The following is a 15,861-nucleotide window of genomic DNA, read 5'->3' on the forward strand; positions in this document are numbered from 1 at the left end:
TTGTAGGAAGAAAAACTCAAAGAAATGCGTAGGTTGTCTGTTTGTTTGTTTGCTTGTATGCCTCAATATGACACCTCCGCCTCCAATGAATACTTGAATTTATTTGAGGGAAAAGAAGAACGAGATACTCAAATAAAGACAAGATCAAAGTTAAATGATCGCCAAGATATGCAGCAGGAATTCTGCATGCATGAAGTTGATGATCATCATGCGGATGCTAACCACCAACAATAATTTGTGGTTTACTTCAATGGCTGATTAATCCTCGATTTGTAACAATGTTAGAAATTGTGGTGTGGTTCTTTAATGAGGGAAATAATTCTCATTCACTATATTTATATTAGCAGTCTTTAGGCTAACGATACGATTAAATAGGTCGCACTTTTCTCACAACAAAATACTAAACCACGGAGACAAATTTGAATGTTTTTCGGTAAGCATTGATGTAGGGTTTTGCATTAGAATTTCACGCTGTTTTAGCAGTCCTTGACGAGGATTTAATGGAACTCTGTTTGGCTTCATTCCAATTTATTCTGAACGAAAAGTGCCAACATTTATTTAATGGCGGTGACATAAGGGGGCTTAATACCTAAACAATAGGTTGATAACTTATCTCTAACAAAAGCTTCTAAAATTACTTAGCATATTTCTATTATTCTAAGTTTAAAACTATGACCATACTTAAGGGTGCCTCGTCCTTTACTGGGCGATCTGATTAACTGGTGTTGTCGATAAGACATACAACATTTGTTTGATTGAGACAGTCAGTCAGACATAAGTCGTCGTGCTTTATGTGACTACCTCCTTGCGGTCTACCTCAAGGAGGTCTACTAACGCCCCCCAAACAAAATGCATTAGTACCAATTCACCCAAACGCATTTGGCGTGATCGCCTTCTGGGTTAGGAGCGGAGCCCATCTATACTTCTACCTTTCTTTGGGTCAGGCACCAGGTGGATTATGCAAATCCGCATTGCAACCTCGATGCTCCCACAACACCAACTGCCAGACAACACAACAATTAACAAGGCCAACCACGGGTGATTGGCACGATATACACGACGCCGCACCAAACCAATTTTCATGCAACACCAACACGCCTAACAGAGAAATTACCTCCACAAAGTGTAGTCCTTCTCCTATCAAACACTTGACGCGCAAAACTACTTAAGCAACTAAAGGTCCGACTGCCTGCAAGTGCCCTACTGAAATCCCACCCCGTCCATCCATACGTGATACACATATTGACTAAATCTCTAATGTCTTCACAGTACTGACATTCCGTCAGTATATGCCTCCAGTCCCCAGTCATACCACGCCCACACAAATCTGTATCGGCCTCTTGCGTGCAAAAATGCATTTAGAGTCAGTAAGAATTTTAGAATCATATTAAAGCCAATGTCTGGGAAGTACAGTACGAACGTTGCGTAATGAATAAACTAGTCACCCTCCCTTTGTCACTAATAGTCCACCTAGTCAGCCACCTATCAGCATCTCGCTCCCGAAGAATTGCACTGCACCGCCTAACATCCCCATCCACTATATCAGAAGGTTCGAGCCAATCATCCTCAGACAGTTGCAAGCCACGCTTTAGCCTATAGAAAACAGCCCTATATCTCGCTTCCAGATCAAAGGCAGGACGCCAAGTAACACTTGCATTGCATCCGTGGACACAGTGCGACACACAGGCAGACATTCTAACATGACCACTCGTTGACACGACAAGATCTTTCTCCGTCCAACAACAGACTTTGCTGCGGCATACCATACGGGTGCACCATATGTTGCACAGGCAACAAAATGCCCACCATATATGACACCTTTCCCAGTACTGGTAGGAGGCTTATGCCCCGATACGAGCGGGGATTGCTCCTCACGCGTCTTTAGAAGCGCCACGACACGAGCCTCACTTCATGCACGCAGGAAGTACCCATGACTAATACTACAGCTGACAATGGACTCAATATACTCAGGCATGACCTTTCAGATGGCCTTATACATCCTTCCGGCAGATACTGTCCGTAATTTTTTGACGCTCCAAGTTTGGAGGTTCATCCAGCTACCACACAAACGGGGGAGGTAAATGAGTCCTCCGATCTCGGAAATAAAATCCCCTGCAATATTCCTACGTTTCCCGCTCACCACGAGACAGTCGTCGTGGAGCTAATACGCAACGCCTGAATGTCAACCTGACGCTTAGACCCACCATGTCTGGGCACACGATACACTCAGCTTTACACTGACTCAGTTTTTCCGCATTGGTTCGCCTTGCGTAATGAATAAACTCATCACCTTCCCTTTGTCGCTGTTGGTTCACCTAGTCCGCCACCTATCAGTAGCACGCTTCCGAAGAATTGTACTGCACCGCCTAACATCCCCATTCATCATATCAGAAGGCCAGAGCCAATCATTCTCAGACAGTTTCAAGCCACTCTTTGCTCGCTCGCTTCCAGATCAAAGGCAGGACTCCAAGTAACACTTGCATTACATCCATTGACATAGTGCGACACACAGGCAGACATTATAGCATGACCACTCTTTGACACGACAAGAGTTTTCTCCGTCCAACAACAGACTTTGCTGCGACATACCATACAGGTGCACCATATGTTGCACAGACAACAAAATGCCCACCATATATGACACCTTTCCCAGTACTGGTAGGAGCCTTATGTCCCGATACGAGCGGGGATTGCTCCTCACCCGATCACTCGTCTTTAGAAGGGCCACGACACGAGTCTCCCTTCAGGCACGCAGGAAACACCTATGACTAATGCAACCGCTGACTCAATATACTCAGGCATGACTTTCCAGATGGCCTTATACATCCTTCCGACAGACACTGTCCGCAACTTTTTGACGCTCCAGGCTCACCCAGCTCCTCCACAAACTGGGGAGTTGCAAGAGTCTCCGACCTCGGAAATAAAATTCCCGGCAATATCCCTACGTTTCCCGCTCGCCACGAGACAGTCGTCGTGGAACTAATACGCAACGCATGTATGTCAAACTGACGGTTAGACCCACCATGTCGGCACACACGGTATACTTTTCCCCAGGGATCGTCTCTGTTGTCCTGTATAAATCTCCATCAATCGTCATATTTTTGTCCCAGATAGCTAGTCTTTGTACGGCCTAAGAGCAGCAAGGAACTCAGCTTTACACTGAGCCAGATTTTTCGCATTGGTTCGTCTTACTCTTTGGAAACGCTTCCTTAGACGCGCAACTCCACTCGACATTTTCATTGTCTTAGCCATTATATAATCTGATAAACTGACTGTATAGGCTGTCCCGCAATTCCCAGTGTTGCCTTGAATCTCCTCGGATATAACTGATATTTATGAATCTCCTTGTGCGGCCAATGACCAGCTGAAATATTTGACACATCTCTATGAGTCGCTCTCCGTTATTGCTTTTAACTCCACATTCATTGAACGGTCGTTGGTGTTGTCGCTCCCTTTTTGCGTTAAAGGCTCTCATGAGAATTATGATGTCTACTCTCCGAATTTCATTAAGCGTGGATATTGGCTGTGCGTATAATTCATTTTTCGCAATGTTTCTCATTTCGCTTATATACCCCAGATGCAATTTGCTGTTCAAGTTGTACAAGCCTTGATGCATCACGAAGAGTTCCCACATTCGCATAGCGCAATTCGATTCTGTTGTTGTTCGTTTTACCTTGTATTAGTTTCATGTATGATTTTTCTTGTAGCTAAGTAGATGATTGCTCTGCTGTAGCCTGTCCTAGGTTGTGGGGCCGCCTTCTATCGTTGACTAGAACAACGCCTTCACGAATTTGTTCAATGTTTGAGGTCCTTGTTAATTTAGTTTATTTGGAGTTGCTATTATCCTCCCGCCATTCTTTTTTTTTTTTTTTTTTGATTCCGAGCCTGGTTTTTAGAATGTCAGGGGACTTCGGATGGATTTCATCTGGAGGGCAATATAAGCCTCTTTTTATAAATACTCCAAAACCACTTTGAAAGAATTTTCGTGCTCCGCCGGCATTCGAACACACTACCCAATGCACTACGCCAACCCCTTGTATACACTTCGTATATTTTCTATCGATGCTGAAGAAGGCTGATAGAAGGCTTCACGGCCCCTCGTGCCAATATTGTAACCTTCAAAACTGATTGCTGCTATTCTGATTTTCCCCACTGTTTTAGTGTGGTTTGATTTATTTTTTACTTTCTTCCTCTTAGCTATTTCTCGAAGAGTTTCGTCGGACATTCACGGCTTGAGGGTTCATTTCTGAATGCCAAGAATATGTGTATTGCACTAGGGTGGCAGCTGTTATGAATGGTGGACTACGAGGCATATGAGGCCTGTGTGTTCAACTGGTCCGTTATGTTGTTCTTGTAATGCCTAACGACATTGGCTTCTTGAAGTAATTACCTTTCTTGCACTCCGATAGGTATCGAAATGTCATTTAATTTCTCATAATTAATGAAACATATGAAAACATCTTTCTGGACTTCCCTGCAATTCTGGAATAAGATCTATAAACAGAACAAGAACTTCTCAACTTCAGAAACTACTTAATCTCATAGCAAAACGTTAAGAACGATGTTGTCGCAAAACTTTCCAAGTATAATTCTAAAAATTTCCCATTCCACCTCGAAACTACTTACAAAGAGACACCACCCGAACAATTCAACTTAACTCGTTACAACATCAACCCGAATGCGGGTGTGTTCCACCCAAGTAACATCCAATATGGTTTGTTGTACGTACAAAGATATCACATATGAATACAAGTACGTACATACATACAAATCCATCTTAAACTCCAAACCAGACATTGAACGCATGGAGCGCAGCGTCTTAAAATACAATTCAGATTTGTTGTCTTTTTTTTGTGCTGGCCTTATTTTCCCAAAACAGAGTAAAAACGTGCCACACAACATAAACCGGTAAAACGACCGAACGATCACATACCACAGCGCACTAGCAGTCAGTTTTAATGATGGTTACCACACAACACAGTTCGATAGATATGCATGCATGTTTGTCCGTCCGTTCATGCCACCACACCAAAACAAACTGAAAAATAGAGACAGTGAAATGTCTGTTCTTCATCCACATACCGGTTAGTTGAGGGTCTTTTTTGTTGTGGCAAAATATGTGAGTTGCAAGAAACTTCGACGTTAGTGATTGAAAAAGAGTATGAAATGCTGTGTGTGTGTGTGTGTGTAAGTTGTGGGACAAACTCCACATGCTCAAGTGGCAATGCCAGAGTAGAGTATACTGATCTCCAACATGCCACATACCAATCAATTGGAACTTTGACTGGGTAGTTTTTAATGGGCTCCAATTTACTTGAGGCATAAGGAAAGTATTTAAATACCACCTTAAGCCACAAAACAAAATATTTTGTGCGAGATTCAGAGAAAGAGAGTTAGAACGTTTTCAGACGATAAGGTTTGACTGCTCAAAAACGTGGTTTCCGTTTTGACTCTCATTCGTAATTTTCACATCTAGTGTTGCGTTTTTGAAGTCATTTTATACAAGCGTACTTTTTGAACAAAAAGAAGTACGGTTTTACATAAATGTACCAAAAAGGTTTATGTGTGTTTTGTATTTGAAAATTAAAAAAAAGTAATTCTTGTGAATCCCATAAAATTGGGTAAAATGTATGCGTTGTTAAAATTGTTGCCTCATGCGCGCATGCCATGTAAAAAATAATGTAATAATTCTTACCACCTGAAGGTAAGATGATACCTGCGTTACCAGCGTAAATTTTTCAAGAAAGATTTTTATGAAATAGGGAAATACCTTTGTTATTACAGGTACATAGAAATCATGTTTTGAAGAACACCTTTATTTGTAAAAAATATGATGAAACAGGTAGATAATATCTTACATGCTAGTGTTGTATGTATGGTACTTTATGTACATTTTCGTTCACTTACTTCCACATTTTGTTTCAACACTGACACAATTTACGAATGAGAACCAAAACGGACAACGCATTTTTGAGCAGGCAAACCTTATCGTGTGAAAACGTTCTTACTCGTCGTTTGTGTTGCCATATGAACAAACATGTAAATGTATCAGAATGAATTTTCGGCACTAAAAGACGCAACAAAATAGTTCTGCAATTTTCAGTGATCCATATTATTTAATAATAAATCAATCAATGTGAACTACCTTAATATTGAACACCTTATATTAGTTTAGGTAAATCAGCTGGTTAACAGCTGTAGTTTTATGGATTGTTATTGTTATGATTAAGAAGAGACTAAGTAAAAAAACCTAGGATTAAGTACCGTTATGTTTAATATAAAAGGACGAAGATAATAAAAGTGAGAAGTTATACAGAGCCTAAACCCGAAAAAACAAAGCTCTTTAACTTTGAGCTGACCAAAATTTGCATTGGAAATCAGTTCTGCCTGCAAAACCTTTTAGAGCCAATGTCGTTTGTAAGCGCTGCAATCTCACTTAAGCAGGTCTTTTTAAATTTTGCTGGTCAACCCTATACTTTTCGACAGTAACACCAGACAGGATATAGCCGACCACGTTGTTTTAGTCGTCTTTTGGCACAAACAACAGTCGAGCGTGAAGCAGTGTTTATCCAATCTGGAATGTATAACGGTCTGTATAAAAAGCGCGTAAACATTTCACTCCCTGCGCAGAATATGGAGTAGAAAAAGCATAGCTACCAATCTTATAATTTTTGTCTACAGTATAAAATAAGTGTTTATGTGCGATTGTACCGCCTGGAGCTCCACCCACACTTCCAAAAGAGACACAAAACAATTTTCGATAAATGCTTAAAGCAAATCCTGCGAATATTCGAACAAATTGGGTAACAAATAACCAACAGCGTTCACCGCCAAGCAGCAAGCCCATCGAAAATGAAATCGGTAGGTGGACCACCTCTTCGAAAAGGACTATCGACCAATATAGATAGACAAGTCCTGGTACACAAAGCCTGGTACGCCTCGTAACCATGGCTGCGAAGTCAGAGTCTATCAAATCTTGTTGGAGTCGAAGTCGTAAAAAACCAACTCCGAATGCACTTCATATTTTTGAGATAATTATTTTTAATCTATTTTTTTCAATGGGGATCCGATATTCAACAATCCTTTTACAGCAATTATTGTCTTTTTCGGATTCGACTCCGTAGTCGGAGTTGTGAAAAAAAACTGGAATGGAGTCGGAGTCGACCCGTAGTCGGAATCGTGAAAAAACTGGCTATCGTCTCGTATCATGGGCATGAAATGAAACAAAGGTCTTACCAAATAACCGAACAAGATGGAGAGCTGGATACGAGCATGGGACTACAACCAGGCAGCTAAACACAATATAAAGCAGACTGTCAACCTCGACTGACTACGAGCAGTGGTATGATTATGAGTAGGGAGTTGGTTAGGAGCGGAAAACAGGCTTCGTCTGTCTATGAACAGGAAACTGAATTAGAGAGGTTGCTGGGTGATTACGAGCAGAGGATTGGCTATGGACTGAGGCCTCGCTATAAGCAATAAGCTGGGTACGTGCAGTCGACATTCTATGGGCAGGGGACTGCTTAAGGACAGAGCTAGTATCTGACAACGAGATGAAATGGGCTGAATATGACTGTTTGTTGGCGCCGCAGGGACTGGATATGGACAGAGAGCTGCCTATGACCAGGTAGTTAAGAGTGATCCAAAGCGAACTAAGCGCAGGAACAAACAGGATCGTTCGAAGCACAGGAGCGAGCACACTAAGTGCGGACGATCAGTAAGTTCCATTCTGAAACGAGTTTGAAGATATGAAATAGAGGACTATTAGATAGGTTCCACTCCAAACCAAGGTGTTGAATACGAACAAACGAATCAGGTACCTCACTAAGAGCACGGAACAATGATTACGATCATTATACCCCAATGTTTGGAGTACCGTGGGGTTAGACCGAAAGCAGATATGTGAGATGTACATTCAAGTGCTCACTTTCGCTGATGTTATATCTTCTTCGGAACAGCTTAAGCATTGCCATACTTCGTCTTAAGGTTTGGTTTTTTATATCCTCATGGTTTAGGCTAACTAGGAGTCTACAGAAACTGGCATCCAAAAGCGCAGCTCCAAGTATGATCACACTGCGATACTACCGCAAATAGAGCAATCACTTGGCTAGGGAAAGTCTGTGATTATACATCACCACAAATGAAATTCAAGCCAATAAATATAAAAATACCCCAATGCCTAAGCTCACAACTGCCTATCTAAATTGAAAAACTGATAAACAATATGAAAAGGGTTATAGTTGGGCCGGTGACTATCTACGTCGATTGTCAAGTGGTCCCTTAAATCACTCAGGTCCTACTATATAAATTCTGCGGTAGTTTTGTATTGGAAGAACGACTCGGAGGCCCAAACATCAAACATTACTTCGTGTTGGATCCCGGGTCATTGTAACATCGAAGGAAATGAAATTGCGAAAAGGTGTCACCCAATGTTGAGTTCGAAAACTCGAACAACCTATGTGCCATAGCATGTGACAGTTAGAACAAAGATATGGGGATAAAGCTAGCCAGATTTGACACAACGCAGGGTTGTATGGTTTCCAAGGCAGTCTGACCAATTATCTCCAAACGAAGATCCATATCCTTACTTTCCTTGAAGAAGTCCTACCTGAAACTAGCGGCAGAGCTAAACCGAGCCACCTCTGTGCAACTTCATGCGACAGTTAGAACAAAGATATCGACATAAGGCTTGTCAGGCATAAGACCTGCCACCGATACCGTCGAACATGTCATAGAGAAGACGACTCTCCAGCCATGTTTGAAAGGTTGGATTATCAACTATATGTATGTGCGGACGCCGTCCGTTTGAGGAATTCAGAAACAAGAAGTCTAAAACCCGTAGAGTGAAGCAAGTAGTTCCCCAAGGCGTGATGATATCTGCGGAACTGTTTAACCTAATGATTATACGATCTTGGCGTCGGATCCTATCGTCGATGGCATATGTGATTGGTTAAATGTCTACATAGCTGACCTAGCGCAGTTCTTTCATCTGAGTAATATGAAAATACTCGCCGCTAAATCCTCTGCCACACTATTCACCACTTGGACCGCTGAAATGAGGCTCCCACTGAAGATATTGGTCGATGGTGCACTGATTTCGCTAACTATATTTCAAAATATTGGCTGTATGTTCAATAGCATGTTCAAGTCGCCCGCGCAAGCCATAGCTATTAGCAATAAGATCAGAAGTAGGAACAAGATCCTAAAGTCGCTGGCCGGCGCACTTGGGTTGCTGACAAAGAAACCTTGTTGACCTCTTACAAAGCAATAGGCTGTCCTGTGGTGAGCTATGCGGCGCCAGCGTGGTATGGAAATGTTAGCGCTACGCAGTGGAAGAATATTCAAACCTTCCAAAATACCCCCGAGAATTGCTACAGGGTGCCTCCTCATGACTCCAGTGCACTATCTTCATGAGGAGACGAAGGTTTTACGGGTACATGAACACAACAGGATGTTATCAATGAAGTATCTGCTTGGGTGTTATTTCCGTGACCATCCCTATCACGATTTAATGGAAAAGCTTCCCCCACCCAGGTACGTCAGGAGAGATCTTCATGATCTAGCGATAGAAGTCCAAAGGTATACACGAGAACCTCTAGACTAACCCGGGTCTATCAGGTATGCTTGGATAGCATTCACACTGATGCAGTCGCGCAGGCAGTACAGACAGACAATGTGAATGCCTTACTTGGGGACCACCCCCATCTATCACAGCAGAAGAACGCCAGATGTCAAGTGGGCTCGAATTGATGCCACGATGCCCAACACATGCCGGGCATGCGGATTGGGGCCCCAAGAAACCCAGCATTTGTTTACCTGTCCAGCTAACCTCACTAGTCCAGGTTGCAGAATTTTTGAGTCTGGATACAGAGGAACCCAAACCTAATAACTGAATAATCCACGAATGTACATATTTGCGTTGATACAACAACAACAACAACGATTGATAAGCACGTAAGTTACGAATTGAATATGCGATTCCGGCGAAACTTGGCATATCATACAATTTCTTCCAAACATATGTGAAGTTCCAAAAGGTCTAAATTGGACAACACCTTTGAGTAGCTCCCTCATAAAAGTTGAAAATTTTCGCTCAATTGTAGTTTCAGGACTCTTCGAGGATAGTTTTTTTCCCGATGGTACTCCTTGTGATTTTCATTACAACGACATAATATTTTTCGTCCATGCTTCCTGACACAATTTTCCAAAACACCGCAGCAGAGGACCACAGCAAAGGTCTTCTATAGAATAAGGACCTCTTCTTCCTGTTCTATAGAATGGAAGAGCCTCATTTCGAAATGGAAGTCCTCTTTATGGGTCTTCGATAGAATAGAAGACCTAGACAAAAGGTTTTTATAAAATAGAAGACCTTGCGAAGGGTCTTCTATAGAATATAAGTCCTAAGGATGGGTCTTGTACAGAATAGAAGTCTACAGAATGGGTCTTGAAGACATAAGGATGTGTTTCTGTAGAAAATAAGACCCCAGGAAGAAGAGAAGACTTCAGGAAGGGTATTCTATAGAAGAAAAGACCTCAGGAAGGGTCTTCTATAGAAAAGAAGACCTCAGGAAGGGTTTTCTATAGAAGAAAATACCTCAGGAAGGGTCTTCTATAGAAGAGAAGACCTCAGGAAGGGTCTTCTATAGAAGAGAAGACCTCAGGAATGGTATTCTATAGTGTTTTTTTTTATAAAATAGAACATCTCAGGAAAGGTCTTCCATAGAATAGATGCCTTAGGATTGGTCTTCTATAGAATAGAATGGCTCAGGAGGATCTTGTTTAGATTAGATGACCACAGGATGGATCTTGGAAGACATAGGGAAGTGTTTCTATAGAAAATAAGACCTCATAGAATAAAAGACCTCAGGAAGGGTCTTGTACCGAAATGTTTAAAATTCGTATAGCCCTGAACTGATAGTACTTAGCTATCGGTAAAACCAGGCGATTCTTTTTTATTTGTTTTCAGACATTTTTGGTCGAATCCCATGAGACTTATGTGCATACGGCAACACTGCATGTGATGAGAATAGTCGCTATGGAGGAGAGTAAAATTGAGGACCGGTTTGCGGCGGTATTTGACAGTGACACAACGAATTTCTTTCAAGCATAAAAACGTAAAACACAGACAATTCTGTTTTGGATGCTGCTTTTCTTAACTTTTGCCGGGAAGATCTACTCAAACTTCTTCAAAGAACAAATGACGGCGACGATACACATGGGATGTTCGTTACGTTTTGAAAACCCTGAGCGAGCGGGAAGGGCGAAAAAGTAAACACCATAAAAGAATGTCATTTTATTTCATCAATTCATGTCTGGTGGCATTGTGTCACATAAAACAAGATTTTGAACAATAACAACAACAACGTCTAGAGAATGGCCAAAGATAAATGAATGTTGTTGGGTGGTTCGTTCGTTCGCTTGAAATACAGGTAGATAATGATAAGACAAAAAAAAATATTCTATTCTATTTCTAAAATTCTGGCAGTGATTTGAAAAAATATTAAAAAAACGAAACTATTATTTGAATAAATTTGTTATTTTTATGGAAGTTTATGGGGTAGAGGGTTAGTGTTAGCGAGAATAGGGGGCTATTGTCTTACCAGTTGGATATTCAATGTTCTGTTCGCTTTGAAATACGATGATGCTGATGTTTGGTTGGTGATATGTATTCCAAAATGTAAATCTATTCAAAAATCAATTAATAAACTGACGGCACACTTGATACCTATTATGCTTGCAGGGCTTTAGAGGTTTTTGAACTCGTCTCAAATAAATTTCTCTTACAATAACAACAATGAAAATCACAATTCTTCACGGCTGTAATTTAATTCACTTTTGCTTCATTCATTTAGACAAATAAGACTTCACTTGTTGTAATTCTAGATGAGCTTGTAAGGTGTTGCTTGTTTCGATATTTACACGAAATAAAAGAAATAAGTTCTGCTTTAACACAATTAATTAATTAATTTTTATTATGACTTTTGTTGTTGCACTATTTTCCTTTTTTATTCCCATTAATTAGCACATTTTAAGCATTTCTTCCCATTTATTCACACACAATTCTCGCCCAATCACCACAATGACTAACAACAACAAAACAAAATCAAACCCACAATAAATCATGTACCACCGATTGGAACGACTATGTAGTTGAATAATTTGCTGTTGTTGTTATTTTTTCACTGGCCATTAAGATGTTAACACTTGTTTTAAATCAAGCAGCAGCGGCAAGGTAGTCTACGTCGTTACGTTTACTTCTTTTTCAATCAGCCGGACCTCCTCCTACTTTAACACAAACACTCACACAAGCGGAGCAACAAAAACCTTCTTTCTGATTTCTGTTTTGCAAACAATTTTAAATTTCTTCTTTTATTTGCTGTGGGGTATTCTGAATATTTTTGTTGTCACTCGGTGCGTTTACATTCGTTTTTACCTTTCTCCCGTACTAAACACACGTCACGTCATTATAACTTGACCGACCGCTATAAACTGTCAGTTTTGTAAAAAGGTTCTATTTCAGTCATGTACTCAGAGAGAGAGAATTAAAGAGAACCAAACATGGGGGACTTCTTTCACCACACATTCACAACTACCTTCACTAAATAAACAAGTATGGAGAAGTGGAAGAGTGAGTACACCACCTCCTCCATTGCCTCATACATCAACTTGTTTGGAAAAGATTAAAAGTCGTCTCCATATGTGTTTTGTTTTGGTCAAACAAGTGATCTTGATGAGCAACCGAAAGTGCATCGCTAACAAGTCATTACATTGGGTGATCTCTCTCACTTGCATTTAAAAATGTAATGCAGTGAGTGGGGAGAGCGTAATGTGAAAAAACACCCAATGGGGATTTTAATTCAGTCTCATTGTAGGAGACATAGGAAAGTGTAGAAAATAAGACCTCAGGAAGGGTCTTCTATGGAACAAATGACCTCAAAATAAAAGAAGTCAGGCCACAGAATAGCCATATGAAAGCGTTTCTATAGAAAATAAGACCTCAGGATGGGTCTTCTATACTACAAAAGACCTCAGGATAGGTCTTCTACATCATAAAAGAAGACAGCATGGGTATTTTAATATGATATAAGACCACAGGATGGCCCTGGTATCGAATAGAAGCACTGATGGGCAGAAATGCTCGGCCTCACACACAAAAGTGTAAAAAATACATGAGTCTCTCGCAATTTGCCCACCATTGAATAGAAGGAATAAGGGAGCGTTGCTATAGAAAAAAAGACCTCAGGATGGATCTTCTATAGAATATAAAACCGCGTGAAGGGTCTTACTCCTCATTATGGGTTTTCGAAAGAATAGAAAACCTAGGAAAAGGGTTTTTATAAAAAAGAAGACCTCACCAAGGGTCTTCTATACAATAGAAGGCCAAATGATATGTCTTCTATAGAATAGAAGACCACAGAATGGGTATTGAAGACATAAGACATAGGGAAGTGTTTGTATAGCAAATGAGACCATAGAATGCGTCTTCTATAGAATAGAAGACCTAAGGAAGGGTATTCTATAGAATAAAATACCTAAGGAAGGGTCTTCTATAGAATAGAAGACTTCAGGAAGGCTCTTTTGTAGAATAAAATATGTCAGGAAGGGCCTTCTATAGAAGAGAATACCTCAGGAAGGTTCTTACATAGAAGAGAAGAACTCAGGAAGGGTCTTTAATAAAAGAGAAGATCTCAGGAAAGGTATTCTATAGAATAGAAGACCTCAACTTGGGACTCCTAAACAATAAAGCACCTCAGGAAAAGTCTTCTACAGAATAGAAAGCCACAGTAAGCGTTTTCTATGGAATAGAAGACCTGAGGAAGGGTTTGTGCCGAATGAAGACCTCAGGAAAGAAAAGAATGGAAGCCCGCAGCAGAGATCTTCTACAGAATAGGGGACTACAGCAAAGGTCTTCTATAGAATAAAAGACCTGTTCGTTAGAAAATAAGATGGGTCTTCTATAGAATGTGACTCTTCTCATCTAAAAATGGAAGTACTCTTAATGGGTCTTTGATAGAATAGAAGACATAGGAAAGTGTTTTTTATAAAAAAGAAGACCTCACGAAGACCTCTATAGAAAGAAAGCCTAAGGATGGATCTTGTATAGAATGGAAGTACACAGAATGGGTATTGAAGACATAAGAAGACATAGGGAAGTGTTTCAATAGCAAATAAAACCTCATAATGGGTCTTTTATAGAATAAAAGACCTCAGGAAGAGTCTTATATAGAATAGAAGACCCCAGGAAGGGTCTTCTGGAAGAGAAGAACTCAGGAAGGGTCTTCTATAGAATAGAAGACCTCAACTTGGGCCTGCTAAACAATAAAACACCTCAGGAAAGGTTTTCTACAGAATAGAAAGCCACAGTAAGCGTTTTCTATAGAATAGAAGACCTCAGGAAGGGTCTTGTGCCAAATGAAGACCTCAGGAAAGGTCTTGTACAGAATGGAAGCCCGCAGCAGAGATCTTCTACAGAATAGGGGACTACAGCAAAGGTCTTCTGTTGAATAAAAGACCTGTTCTTTAGAAAATAAGACCTCAGGTTGGGTCTTCTATAGAATGGAAGAGCGCGTGAAGAGTCTCATTTGAAAATGGAAGTCTTTTTGTGCGTCTTCGATAGAACAGAAGACCTAGGAAAGTGGTTTTTATACAAAAAGAAGACCTCACGAAGGATCTTCTATAGAATAGAAAGCCTAAGGATGGATCTTGTATAGAATAGAATTCCACAGAATGGGTCTTGAAGACATAAGATTACATAGGGAAGTGTTTCTATAGCAAATAAAACCTCATAATGGGTCTTTTATAGAATAAAATATCTCAGGAAGGGTCTTATATAGAAGAGAAGACCTCAGGAAGGGTCTTCTATAGAAGAGTAGAACTCAGGAAGAGTCTTCTATAGAAGAGAAGATCTCAGGAAGGGTCTTCAATAGAATAGAACACCTAAACTTGGGCTTCCTAAACAATAAAATACCTCAGGAAAGGTATTCTACCGAATAGAAAGCCACAGTAAAAGTTGTATATGGAGTAGAAGACCTCAGGAAGGGTCTTGTACCGAATGAAGACCTGAGGAAAGGTCTTGTACAGAATGGAAGCCCGCAGCAGAGATCTTCTACAGAATAGGGGACTACAGCAAATGTCTTCTATAGAATAAAAGACCTCTTCTTTAGAAAATGGGTCTTCAGAATGGGTCTTCTATAGAATGGAAGAGCGAGTGCCTCTTTATGGGTCGTCGATAGAATAGAAGACCTAGGAAAATGGTTTTATAACATAGAAGACCTCACGAAGTGTCTTCTATAGAATAGAAGACCTCACGAAGTGTCTTCTATAGAATAGAAGACCTCACGAAATGTCTTCTATAGAATAGAAGGCATAAGGATGGGTCTTGTATAGAATATAAGTCCACAGGATGGGTCTTTAAGACATAGGGAAGTGTTTCTATAGCAAATGAGACCTCAGGATTGGTCTTTTATAGAATAGAATATCTCAGAAAGGGTCTTCTATAGAAGAGAAGAACTCAGGAAGGGTTTTATATAGAAGAGAAGATTTCAGGAAGTGTCTTCTATAGAATAGAAGACCTCAGGAAGGGTCTTCTATAGAAGAGAAGAACTCAGGAAGGGTCTTCTATAGAAAAGAAGACCTCAGGAATGGCATTCCATAGTGTTTTTTTTATAACATAGATCTCAGGAAGGTCTTCCATTGAATAGATGCCTTAAGATGGGTCTTCTATAGAATAGAATGCCTCAGGAGGGTCTTGTAGAGAATAGATGACCACATGATGGATCTAGGAAGCCATAGGGAAGTGTTTCTATAGAAAATAAGACCTCATAGAATAAAAGTCCTCAGGAAGGGTCATCTGCCGAATAG

The 15,861-nt window shown here is 40.5% G+C and overlaps 1 protein-coding gene across 4 annotated transcripts in view; it reads right to left on the bottom strand.

The window, feature by feature from the left end:
- The window catches only part of goe (endothelin converting enzyme 1), a 309,104-nt gene extending 296,610 nt beyond the window's left edge, over positions 1–12,494 (bottom strand). For 2 of the 4 annotated variants that reach the window (XM_073977157.1, XM_073977155.1), the window contains exons 1-2: positions 12,434–12,491; positions 11,601–11,940 (exon numbers count right to left, since the gene is read on the bottom strand). The gene's annotated coding sequence lies outside the window, so the exon portion shown is untranslated. Of the gene's footprint in view, positions 1–11,600 lie in introns of all 4 variants that reach the window. The other 2 variants (XM_073977156.1, XM_073977154.1) reach the window with 2 other exon arrangements.
- Between the last annotated feature and the right edge of the window lie 3,367 nt (positions 12,495–15,861).

This window comes from Musca autumnalis, unplaced genomic scaffold (genome assembly GCF_047663935.1).
Source record: "Musca autumnalis isolate F117 unplaced genomic scaffold, ASM4766393v1 scaffold_3, whole genome shotgun sequence".
Classification (NCBI taxonomy): domain Eukaryota; kingdom Metazoa; phylum Arthropoda; class Insecta; order Diptera; family Muscidae; genus Musca; species Musca autumnalis.